The sequence below is a fragment of the Oreochromis niloticus genome, linkage group LG15 (assembly GCF_001858045.2).
Source record: "Oreochromis niloticus isolate F11D_XX linkage group LG15, O_niloticus_UMD_NMBU, whole genome shotgun sequence".
NCBI lineage: Eukaryota > Metazoa > Chordata > Actinopteri > Cichliformes > Cichlidae > Oreochromis > Oreochromis niloticus.
Window position 1 is genome coordinate 21,161,466 of NC_031980.2, and position 12,312 is coordinate 21,173,777.

Sequence of the window (12,312 nt, forward strand, 5' to 3'; positions counted from 1 at the left end):
AAACCACACGGCCGTACAATTAAGGAGCCGTCGCTCTCTTTTTTATAAGCCTGCGACTAACCGCACGGCTCAGGTCCGCGTGAAACCCGCGCGACCGTGCTCGCGTGAACCCGTGCAGCTATAGCGCTCTTCTTTGTATAGTACTTACTTAGTGTTGCTCTTGCGTTAATCTCGAATCCCGTCAATCATCATCCAGCGAGGAGAAAAGACAGACAGCTAATCCACCGGCCCGATGACGAATTCTCACGTCTCGGGACTTTACTACAGGAACTTCTATACGTCCTGGCTGATGTCTTTCGGCGTGTCTCTTTTTCCCCTCGGTGAATGTCAATTCTAGGGATCCGGCATCGAAGGACCAATTAATGATAGGTTTGTAGCTTAAACCTATTCGCTGGAACGTTGAAGACAATGTAATTACATAGCAAAAACACTGAACACCAAGCAGAGCTCTTTATGATTCTCGTATACGAGGGAGACCAACTGGACAAACGCCGTTCCTTCGCTTGACCCCAGTTGTTCTCGTCGGCTCCCTCATAACACTGCTCTTTTATTGAGGTACATGAATATGCATAGGTTCATTAACATATGACGTATACATACACACAAACAGTACCTTGCCTGTGCGTTGTGTAAGTATGTGTGTGTGTGTGTGTGTGTGGGGGGGGGTCAAGATGTGACCCCGTGAAGACTCCCCAACGCTGGTGCCAGGAGTCTAACGGTCCATCTAAACAAAAGGCTCTTATACTTAACCAGATACAGAGTAGGTGTCCTCCTATACCATAAAACAGTAAGAGCAGATATAACCTCTCCTGACCTTAAGTTGTGTGTGCATGCCAGAGTGCTCTAGAAAGCACACAGAATCTCCACAGGCTACTAAGGATCAAACCTCTACCAATCTACAACTGATTATAAAACTCTAAGCATATATGAGTAGATATTTCTAAGCATAAATGACAATCAACAATACAAAACCTGACATAAATGTTAACACAGATGGTCAGAGTAAATACAGATTGTAGTTTTTTAAATCATGATTTCATTTAGTTTGGGAAAAAAGCTCTCCAACTTTACCTCATGTGAAAAAGTAATTTCTTTCTAAACCTAATAAGTGTTTTTGTCATCTAGCAAGAACTGCAATCAAGCATTTGCAATAACTGGTGATGAGTGTTTTACAGCGCTGTGGAGGAAATTTGGTCCACTCTTCTTTGCAGAATTGTTTTAATTCGGCCACTTTGGAGGGTTTTCCAGCATAGGCTGAGTTTTTTAGGTCATGCTAAATCATCTCAATCTGATTCCAGTCTGCACTTTGACCAGGTCAAAACCTCCATGTTGTTTTTTGAGCCATTCAGAGATGATCTTGCTGCTGTGTTTTGCATTATTGTCCTGGTGCACTTGAGCTTCAGGGCACATTAAATGAGACAAGTAGGGGGCGATCGTGGCTCAAGAGTTGGGAGCTCGCCTTGCAATCGGAAGATTGCCGGTTCGAGCCCCGGCTTGGACAGTCTCGGCCGTTGTGTCCTTGGGCAAGACACTTCACCTGTTGCCTACTGGTGGTGGTCAGAGGGCCCGGTGGTGCCAGTGTCCGGCAGCCTCGCCTCTGTCAGTGCGCCCCAGGGTGGCTGTGGCTACAACGTAGCTTGCCATCACCAGTGCGTGAATGGGTGGATGACTGGATGTGTAAAGCGCTTTGGGGTCCTTAGGGACTAGTAAAGCGCTATACAAATACAGGCCATTTACCATTTACCAAGTGAGGCCTTCAGGTTTTCCGCATTTTCTGGATTAAGGCCCTTATCGTGGTTCGATTCCCAAAGCATTTGAAATGCCTTTGTAACCCTTTCCAGACTGATAGAGTTCAGTGTTTCTTAGCTGTTTCTTTAGATGTCCACGATGTTGCTTTCTGAGATCTTTTAGTCAACTTCACTTTGTCAGACACGTTCTAGTTAAGTGATTTCTTGACTAAAATATTCTGGCCATATTCCGGCCTGGGTGTTGCTCATGAAGTCATCACTATAAAAAAAAAATGTGATTAATCACTGTTGATTGTTGATTTAACACATTGGTGTAATTACTTTTTACATAGAGACAGAGGTTTGGACAGCTGTTTCCCTTTATTTGTATTTTATTTGTATTTATTCAGGTTATCTTTGAAATATCTCAGTGTGACACTGATACTTAGTGTGGTATGTTTTGAAAACAGCATCAGCACAGTACACAGCAAAGGGGAAAGGAACAATTGTTCCTTTCAAATTTTATACAAAACATCCAATCACCTCGTAGGTTTCACTCTGTACTCACCACAGCGAGGACAGCATACAAGATGAAGATGTTGGCTATGGTGGGATTGCTGAGGTTCACGGCTGGCCTGAAGGCGTGTAGGTCAAAGACAGCCTGCAAGGAGTCGTGTGTTGGACCACTGTGGCCATTTTTAAAAGACAGTATACTGTAACATACAGACACTGACCACAGAGAACATGTATTTAACGTAAACAACAAAGCACAAAAAGAAGAAAAAGAAACTTTGCTTTTGAGCTATTGTCCAGACACACAAAAAATTCAATTTCTCTTGTGCTCGTGTCCACCTGGATTTTTATCATTTTAACATTTTTTCTCTCTCTCTCTCATTTGACACTGAACTGGTCGTTTCACTACCTGCAAAAGGTAGTTTTATGATTATTGTGTTGGCGGTCTGTTGCTTTCCAATGCCTTTCTATTAGTGAATATTAAAGGAGAATTACACCAGTTTCAGGAATTCAAACCAAAGTCAGTCAGTCCTCTTTGAATATACACCACTTTTCCTTAAACGTCTCATACAGACATCACTGACATTTGTTTTTCATGGTGGTACACAACCACTAGAAATGACTGGAACTCAATCTGAATTCCTCAAAATGGTCGTCAATCTCCTTTAAAGGGTTTAAACATGTGAACCTCAGAAATGTATCTGTACAAAATATTGCTGATGATCTTTCCATTGCACATAGTTTACTTTGCATTTATATGCAATATTTTAATTTTGTGGGGAAATCTGTTTTATTGTGTTAATATTATAATTATTGAGTAAAAATGTAAATATTCCATTCCGGCAAACTGGCCGCTCGACATTTATATAAAAATCTCCCGAGCTTATGGATTAAGATGATATTAATGAGCAGCAGACTTTTTAACAAACTATATTTGTTACACTTCTATTGTGAATAAAAAATCTTTTAATATGTGGTTTCTTTGGATTTGTACTGTGTTATTTTAATTTACAGACCTGTTGTGGAATTTATTGAATTTGTTTATTGAATTTAAAATCTGTCCTAAAAATTTGTCTGAGCTGCGAACGCAAAAGTACTTTCAGATTTAGAGTTCTAAACTTGTCTTTTCAGAATAAGAGCATGGGGATACTTATTTAGATGGATCCACTCTTTCAAACTTTTTACATCAAATTATGACAATCAGTTGCAGCAGAAATTGAATCTCACTAGAACAGGCAACATTTATTTAGGCTTCTGTCCAATTTTCGTGAGCCTGTGTGAACTGTGTAAATTGTAGCTTCTGTTTCCTGTTCTTGGCTGACAGGAGTGCCACCCAGTGTGGTCAGGATCAGTTCAACTGGTATACCTAATAAAGTGGCTGTTATATTTGAGTCAGATTCACACACTGCTTATAACAGTATACCACGCTGACATCACCCATGGGCTTTTGGACTTTGCGTTTTGAAGCTTCAGCTTTACTGTTTTGTCGCCACAATGCTGGTGACTATATGTGGAAGAAATTTACGTTACTGTTATCTACTGTGGTTACACATATCTGCTAATTATTAGACTAATAAATTGCTGGAATTTGACTCAATGAAAAAAACTCACACAAAATTCTCAAACTTTCTTTAGGAGGACCCCAGCACGCCTGCTTAAAGAAAAGTAAGTGTGCTGATGTGGATGCTTGCAGCGACTGCTGTATAGAGGCCATCCTGCTACACATGAAACACATCAGTGTCATAATTGTTAGTTTAGTCACGTTTTTGTTTATTATCCTTATTCTTTTATCTGGGACTCTTTGCAAACATCTCAGAGAGAGGAGACACCAGCATCTGAACAGAGACTCAAACCAGCAACCTGCAGGTCCCTGCTTGGCTGCTCCAGTTTTCTCCTCACTCATGTTGCCCACCAGTGATTTCTAGCTGGCCACCCACACAGCAGGCTAGAATATGCGCTGAGCTTCAGCACCATGGTTGCAATACTTGGACATGTTTTCTTTATTAAATAATGAACCAGACCCCAAAAAGTGAACAGCTGTTATTGCTAGGCAACGGGAGCAGCATTTGGTGATGCAGCACCTGACATTCCTGACCATGTGGGCGGAGCATGCATGAGATGGAATGTTTAGTAGAACTGTGCAACACAAGCACTTAGTTACAGCATTTTTCATTTTATCCAGACACAGCTAGAGACAAATCTACAGCAGCATCTCTGTGCAGGACAAACCACAGTTGAAGATAAAAAACCATCGAAAACTTCACTTCACTTCTCTACAATAAGTTGGTTCTTTTCTTTAAAAGCCCAAAATGAATCAAGGGAGATCGAGAAGAGGATATGTGAGTGCTTCACCATACAGTAGAGTGAAGTCTGAGCTGATTAACCTCCAAGAAGAATTTCAAATAATACAGGCTGAAAATGTCAAATTAAAAGAAGAGGCAGAAAAATCAAGAGGAGAAGCTAAAAATTCAAAGTTTGAAACTGAAGTAGTATTGAAGGAATTACTGCATGTGGGTGTAAAACTTAAAGGAGAGAAAATGGGAAAACAACAGGCAGAAAATGAGAATGAAAACATGAAGAAACAACTGTTAGAAGCTGAAAAAGCATTGGAGGAAGAGAAAACCACAGCAGAAGAAGCCAAAAATAAATATCAAACTGCAAAGAAGGAGGCAGAAAATGTGATGCAGGAATTACAGGAGGTGCAGGAAGCTTTTGAAGAGGAAAAAAGGAAAATGCAGTCGGCAACACAAGAGGCTGAAAATGCAATGGCTGAAGCTGAAATACTGAGGAAGGAATTAGTGCATTTAAAGCAACAACTTGAAGAGGAGAAAAAACGTAAACATGAGGCAGAAAATGAGATTGAAAATATGAAGAAAGATTTGTTGGAAACTCAAAAAGTGTTGGAGGAAGAGAAAATTAAAATACAGGAAGCAAAGAAAGAAATGGGAAATACAAAGAGTTACACTCAAAACATTAAGAAGTTGCTGGAAACACAGGAAGCACTTGAAAAAGAGACACATGGAAAATGGGAGGCAAAACAGGAAAGTGAGACTCTGAAGAAAGAACTGATGAAAGTGCGAGAAGAAGTTGCAGAAGAGAAAATTGAGGTGAAGGTACTCAAGAAAGAAATGACAGGCTCTCCGGTGACCAAAAAAGACTGCAAGGATGCACTTAAAGAAATAAAAAAGCAGAAAAAGGAAGCTAAAGAGCTCCTCAAACAGAAAGTGAAACTGGCCAAACAGCAGCTGAAAGAAAAATTTGAAGACGCCGAGGAGCAGCTCAAGAAAACCTTGAAGGAGCTGAAGACAAAAGAAAAGAAAGCGGAGAACAGGAGGGGATTCTGGAGCAGACTGCTGAGAAAAAACTGACCCAGCAGCGTCAAGTTTAAGGAGATCAATAGTTTCTTCCTCCTTCCCCCTGTCTCCACCTTTCTTTCACCCCATCCTTCTTCTTCTCTCTCTGTCTCGCTCATCTTCTCTACCCTCACCTCTCACCTTTAACCCACTTCCTCCTAAAAATCCCCCCAAACTTTACTTGGGATGTTTGTGTCTTTTTTTAAAACTCTATTCTGAATACATCTACTGAAATACACAAATAAAATTGCCATAACTTGACCTCATGTTGCCTGCTTCTTTTCTTGTGTGTCTGTGGATGTAAAACAGTGAGTGGTGAGATGTTTAACAGTCTAACAAGTCTCATTTTTGATGATGTCTCATGTCTGAGGATATGTTCTCTTTATCTTCATACAGCCACTCAACTGTGAGTCTACAGTGTTCATATGTCAACACAGAGCTGTTCAAGATGCTTTATCATTGTTCTCATGTACATACACTGGTGAAGATGGAGATATTGTAAGAGAAAAGCAACAATAGAAAAATGAACTTCATCACTGTGATCATAATTATTGTGGTGTTTCAGTTTATTGTTCTAACAGGACGGTTTGAGCTGAAAACATTAAGATGTAAATACTCACTGTTAATAACAGACAGATCAATCATAAAGTCTGGACGTTCTTGTGATCCATTTGCTGTTTTGAACTGTCTGCAGGTGTAACGACCAACATCCTGATCTGTGACCTTCTTTATAACCAGAGAACAGTCTGCAGAAAGACTCAGTCTGTATGATTTAGGTTTGGCTTCTTTATTCTGCCCAAGTTCAAAGAGTGATACTGAGCTGCTTGAATTATCATAGATCCAGACAGTACTGATACAGTTATGCTGACCTTGTATCACATTTTTACAAGGCAGAGTAACATCATGTCCACGTCCAGCTGTGACAGTTTGAACAGTTTGATTTTGCTCAGTTGTTCCTGTTGAGAAAAAGAGAGAGAGAAATGTGAAACATCAAATATGTTATGAATATGAGTGTTATGTTTATAATGTGAAGTTTATTTTAAATACAACACAAGTTTAAGTTTCAGCTTTAGTTTCCAAGAGTCAGCTCAAGTCAAAAAGTTCATCATGACTGTCTCAGTTAAAGGAAGAATAAAGAAGTAACACTTGTGATAATAATGCAGTTGATTAATTGAATGTGTTTCTATGTACACTTACCTTTAAACTGAAGCATCAGTATCAGTAATGAAGACATTTGAATCCATGTGAATGCAGCCATCGTGCTTCTCTGTCTCTCTCAGTCTCTGTTCTTGCTCTCATGTTCACAAATGAGACAGTCTCAGAGATGAATACAGCATCAACTTCCTGCTCACTTCCTCATAGTGACATCACTCCTTTTCTCTCCTCTTGGAGACTTTTAGGCATTAATCTCTCCATCTGTCTCCTAATGTTGTTATCGATTGAGTGAAAACTTAAAAGATTTAATAAATTTTTATATTTAATGCATTTTTCAGACGCCCTTCTTCTTCCTTTAAAGGACTGTTCAACAGTGGAAAATCTCAAGATTAACAATAGAAAAGAGGAAGTTAAATGTGTGAAGACTGTTAGATGAAGCAAGTGTTTGTATTAATGCAGGGTGGCGAGAAGCAGAACTCAGAAATAATCTAAACTGGGAAAACTAAGAACTAAACTACAAACCTGAACATGAGGGAACGGAGAGCAGAGGTAACATGAAGTACGACAAGCAGAGAGAATAGCATGGAGGGACACAGAGGCTGTATCCCAATTCAGGGTCTGCAGCCTCAAAGGCCGCATTTTAAGGCCGTTTACCTCATAGCAACGCGACGAAGGCTGTCCCAATTCAAAGGCTGCTCGAAATGCGGCCTCAAATGCGTCCTTCATTTCCCTGAATTTTAAGGATGGGTCTGTGTATCCTTCATGGCCCAACATATCCCAGACTTCATAGCGCGGTGGTCGGTGTGGATAATTTTGCCGAAAAAAACGGTTGAAGCGGAGCGGCCAAAGAGTAAACTTTTAAAAGTAAGTACTGAATATTATGTCACTTATGTATGTGCGAATGTTTAATAACAAAGAACATTAACCACATGTCGGCAAAGTTATGTGACATTAGTGAGTACTAGTTTGTACTAACTTGGTTTTAAAGGATATATGACTGACTTTAACTACCCATAAAATCATCACATTCTTTGTAAGATTAAGGTTAACTATTGAACGGAGTATATTTTAAAGTAAAGGCTTTAAAACCAAGTTAGTACAAACTAGTACTCACTAATGTCACATAACTTTGCCGACATGTGGCCAACAGTAATGTTTTAATGTTCTTTGTTATTAAACATTCGCACATAAATAAGTGACATAATATTCAGTACTTACTTTTGAAAGTTTACTCTTCGGCCGCCCCGCTTCAGGCATCCGCCGTTTTTTTCTGAACAAAATATCCACACCCACCGCCGCGCTATGAATTGTGGGATATATGGGACCACAAAGTCTACACCGGACCACACTTCAAATTTGGGGAAATGAACTGCGCATTTGTCGACCGCATTTGGAGTACACTTCGAATTGGGACACTCTTCGTCGCGTCGCTGTGACATAATCGGTCTACAAATGCACACTACGAAGCGTGCGGTCGCTGGATTGGGACACAGTCATAGGGAAACAAGAAAACTGCACACAGGAAGGAGACACGGGTGAACATAATTGGCATGACGAGACGGAGGGATGTCCGAATTCTTGGGCTGCATCCTCCTGAGGCCGCATTTGTAGACCGATTACGTCACAGCGATGCGCCGAAGGCTGTCCAAATTCGTAGACTCCTCCGAATGCAGCCGACAACTTCGTCCTCCTTTTCCCCGAATTTGAAGGATGGGTCAGGTGTGTCCTTTGTGGCCCACCATATCCCAGAATTCATAGCGCGGCCCAGCCAATTCCAGTTTTCAACAATGGCGGCCTCTACTAAGTTTTTAATATTACTCTTATTACTCTTTCTGGGTCACAAAATAAAGTTTTAACATATTTTCAGGCGAGAATGTAGCTGTGTAAACTTCAAATATCTGCTTGGTTTATCAAGATATCACATATTTGCAAAATTGCTCCGACGTTTTCTGAGAAGTCTGCAACCCACCAGCTCGATAGCTAGCTGGGAGCTCGAGGGTCACTGGAGCCACCAAGAACGGCACAACTCCCGGCAAATCGTTTTCAGATCACAAATAGATAACAAATAAAACACTTTTTTCAGAGACGCGATACTGATAGATCAGAGAGAACACACAGGCAGGAGTGACTGGACACTAAATCAAGGAAGAACAGAAACCAAAAACAAAGAACAAGAACGTCTCAACCAGAATACATAATGATAATAAGAAGAAACACAAAATGCTGGCTCAAAAGACCCAGGACCATGACAGTAACACCTTTTTGTAAATCTCATTAAAACTCTCCTCCTCTCCACATCTCAAAGAGAGAGAGAAGAGCCCAGGGAAATATATGAAGTATAAAGACAAATAATCAAAAGACAAAATGTAAACAATAATAAAGAACCTGTGATTCTGATCTCACTGTTTAACCTTTAATAAGCATCAGCAGGTGCACATTTGCAAAAACAAAAGACGCTTTTTATCAAAACTTCATAAACTATAAAATAATATTTTAAGTTATTTTTCTTGTTAGATAAACCTAACTGCACATGAAAAAGTTTTTAGCTAAATATGAGATAAAGTCAAAACTTTTTTTTGTTCCTTTTTTGAACCCTGTCTTTTCTCACAGCAGAAACATAAGCTGAATGCTCTGTTGTGCCAAACACGCTTGTTTTGCAGGAGGAACTATATAAAATGTCTGTAGCCTTCTATTTCTTAGTTTTTCTTGGTTTTTTGCTTTTCTTTTATTTCTTTTCGTTGTTATTCGCTTAGTTTATGTGTAATTAGCAATACCAGAGCTGACAGGCAAGGAAAGGTAAGAAGGGGTAGAGAGAAGTAAGGAAAAAAAGAAAAAAAAGAAAAAGGGAAGAAAATTTGAGAAAAGAGAAAAGTAAAAGTACAAAGCACTCATAGTCAAACTCAGTGGATCACCAACTGTTGCACCTCTAAGAAAACTGTAATAAAATATATAAAAATCAAGGCTCAGCAAGTCTCAGACTTGGAAGTCACATTTTCGCCCGCTATGTGTTTATTCACCTCTCTGCATTCAATCATTACTTGTTATTAATCTCTGGCTCCAAGAGCGTAACTTTGTGCTGAACATTGGGGGGTCAAGATCTCTGTCTGAATAAATAAATACATTTGTTTTAAACGCCAGAGGACCAGCGGCATTTTTACTTGTCAGCTCTCCACTGCTGTATTGCCAGATGGCAAAAATACCACATGGTGACTCTGCTTATTTATGTATATATTCAATCATTTACATCACTGTATTGACACCAGACATTGTTAAATTTTCCCTCCCTCTCTTTGGTCATCTGACCCACTGTCACCTCTTGCCCAAGTACTACACCTCCTCTGTCGCCTTCTTCTGTTTCTCCTTTTTCAATTGCTGCAGCGCCTCTGTCACCACCTTCAATCTCCTCTGCACCTCCTTTTTGCCTCCTCTCTCTCTCTCTTTCCTCATCTCTGCTTTGTTGTATCCCTCTTCAATCACCTGCTCTGCAAAACTCTTGTACCTGATATAATAAAGCTCAGTTAATTTTTAAATGGTTTGAGATAGGTGTTATATTCACATCAGCAGTGATTTGTGGTGGCAGACGTCAACAAGTCAGCAATTATTTCCTTTTTCTTGCATTGCAATTATCTTACATTCTGTATTTCAGATTCTTTGCAGATAAGCTAAAGAACAGATAACCATATGTTTCTGTTAATCCAAAACTCACCGTTTCAGTCACAGACTACATCTTTTTGTAACTAACAAGCCTACAAACATGCACCGTCATTCACCGTAGGTCTGTGTGTGCAGGCCCATGCGCTCGAAATGAGTGGGGTGGTCTCTGAACCTTACTGCCTATGCTCTGAACTAACCATCAGCAGCTAGCTGTCAGTGTAAGAGATAAGCAGGAGGAATGGCAGATAGGTAAACAATGCCAAAACGTGTGACTGTATTGTAGCAAGCAGTTACTTAAGTTACAATTCAGTGAAACTGACATTGATCCTAGACATTAGACTACATCACTGGCAGCCTCTGGCTTTTCCTCACAGGAGGCTAGGCTGGCAATCAAACAACTAAATAACCAACTCCAGTCAACAAATCAACAGCTAGCTTAACAACACGGGTATTTACCTCCTTTTGGTCAGGACCTTTTTTCTTTTTGCAAGCGGTTGGTCTCGACCAACAATTAAACAGTGACGCCTGTTCGCCTCTTTGCATGTCCAATGTCTCCACAGTTCAGTTAGCAAGCATTTTGTTAGCACCAGAAACTGCGTTAACAAACATACAGCAACTAGTGAGGTTTGGTAGAGAAAGCCGGTTGGGTAATACCAAATATTCAGCAAAGGAGGGGGGGTTACATTACTATGATGATGATGATTAAACATGCAACTATTTTGGTAGCAATAATTGAAAAGATGAAAGAAAATAAACTATTTATGCAAAATAATTCATAATTTTATAAACTGGAATGATGCAATTATATTGGGGGGGCTATATTAGCTGGATCTCATTATTGGGGGGGTCATGACCGCCATAACCTCCCTGGGAGTTTACGCGCATTTCTGGCTCTCTTCCACAACATGTCTTTTGTCCTGTGACCAATAGACACGACCAGTTGGGGCAGTTGGTGGTTTGTGTCAGGTGTACTCAAAACCTTTTGTTTATGATTTAAAACAACTAATAATACATTTCAGAAACTGAAGAAAGTAAATCAACCAAAAGCAGAGTCTGTTTGAGTTTACTGAACTAGACGCCACGTGTTGTAACAGCTGAGGTGAATCGGCGTCAATCAGCTTTTATTTGCTCTTTCTTGTTATCACTCTCGCTGGACTGGTTTAAAGAAGTTCACTCTTAACCAGCTTATTAGTCGTACGAGCATTCTGCAGGATACAGGGTACATGAAAATTACAACCAGGACTCAGCCATGAAGCTCTGCCTCCCAGCACACGCCAGAATAGTGACACATGGTTGAAACTGAAAAGCAGAGCTCACATAAAATCTGTTTCTATCTTTTTAAATTCAGCAAAAAAAGAGAGAAGAGTTCAGTACAAACAGCGGTGCTAAAGCTAGTTTAAGGTTTAATACTGAAGATGAAAGAACAGGAAGTCAAACTGCAGAGAATAATCGAGACTAGCTTGTAGTCTATTGTGGTTCAGGTGTGTGAGGAGTCAGAGAGAAACAGAGCAAGAAAACAAACAATAAAATCAATCATATTCTTTTTAAAATTCAGGCGTATACAGCTAAAATGAAAACAAATAGTTACAGATAACATTAAAGTTATAAATTTGAAAACATTGGTTACTATGTCACAAGTAAAGATAGAGAATAGCAATCAAATACATGAAAAAACATTTAAAGACCAATAAAGAAGCTGTTATTCGGATTATGCTCCCCTTCTCCTTCATGACTGAAGCAGTTTATTTCGTCATAACTCGACTCAACCTTTGAATGCAACATTCTCAGTCTGAGAGTCTTTTCTTTATGTTACTGGATAAACTGTTTCAGACAAATACAGTTTAAATTATTTTTAACGAGCTAACTAACTGCATATGAAAAAGATTTTGGCTTCAAAATATAAAATCAAA

The 12,312-nt window shown here is 39.7% G+C and overlaps 1 protein-coding gene across 2 annotated transcripts in view; it reads right to left on the bottom strand.

Annotated features, from left to right (window-relative positions):
- LOC106097546 (mucin-3A) overlaps window positions 1-12,312 on the bottom strand; it is a 326,173-nt gene that overhangs the window by 96,196 nt on the left and 217,665 nt on the right. The window lies entirely within an intron of this gene.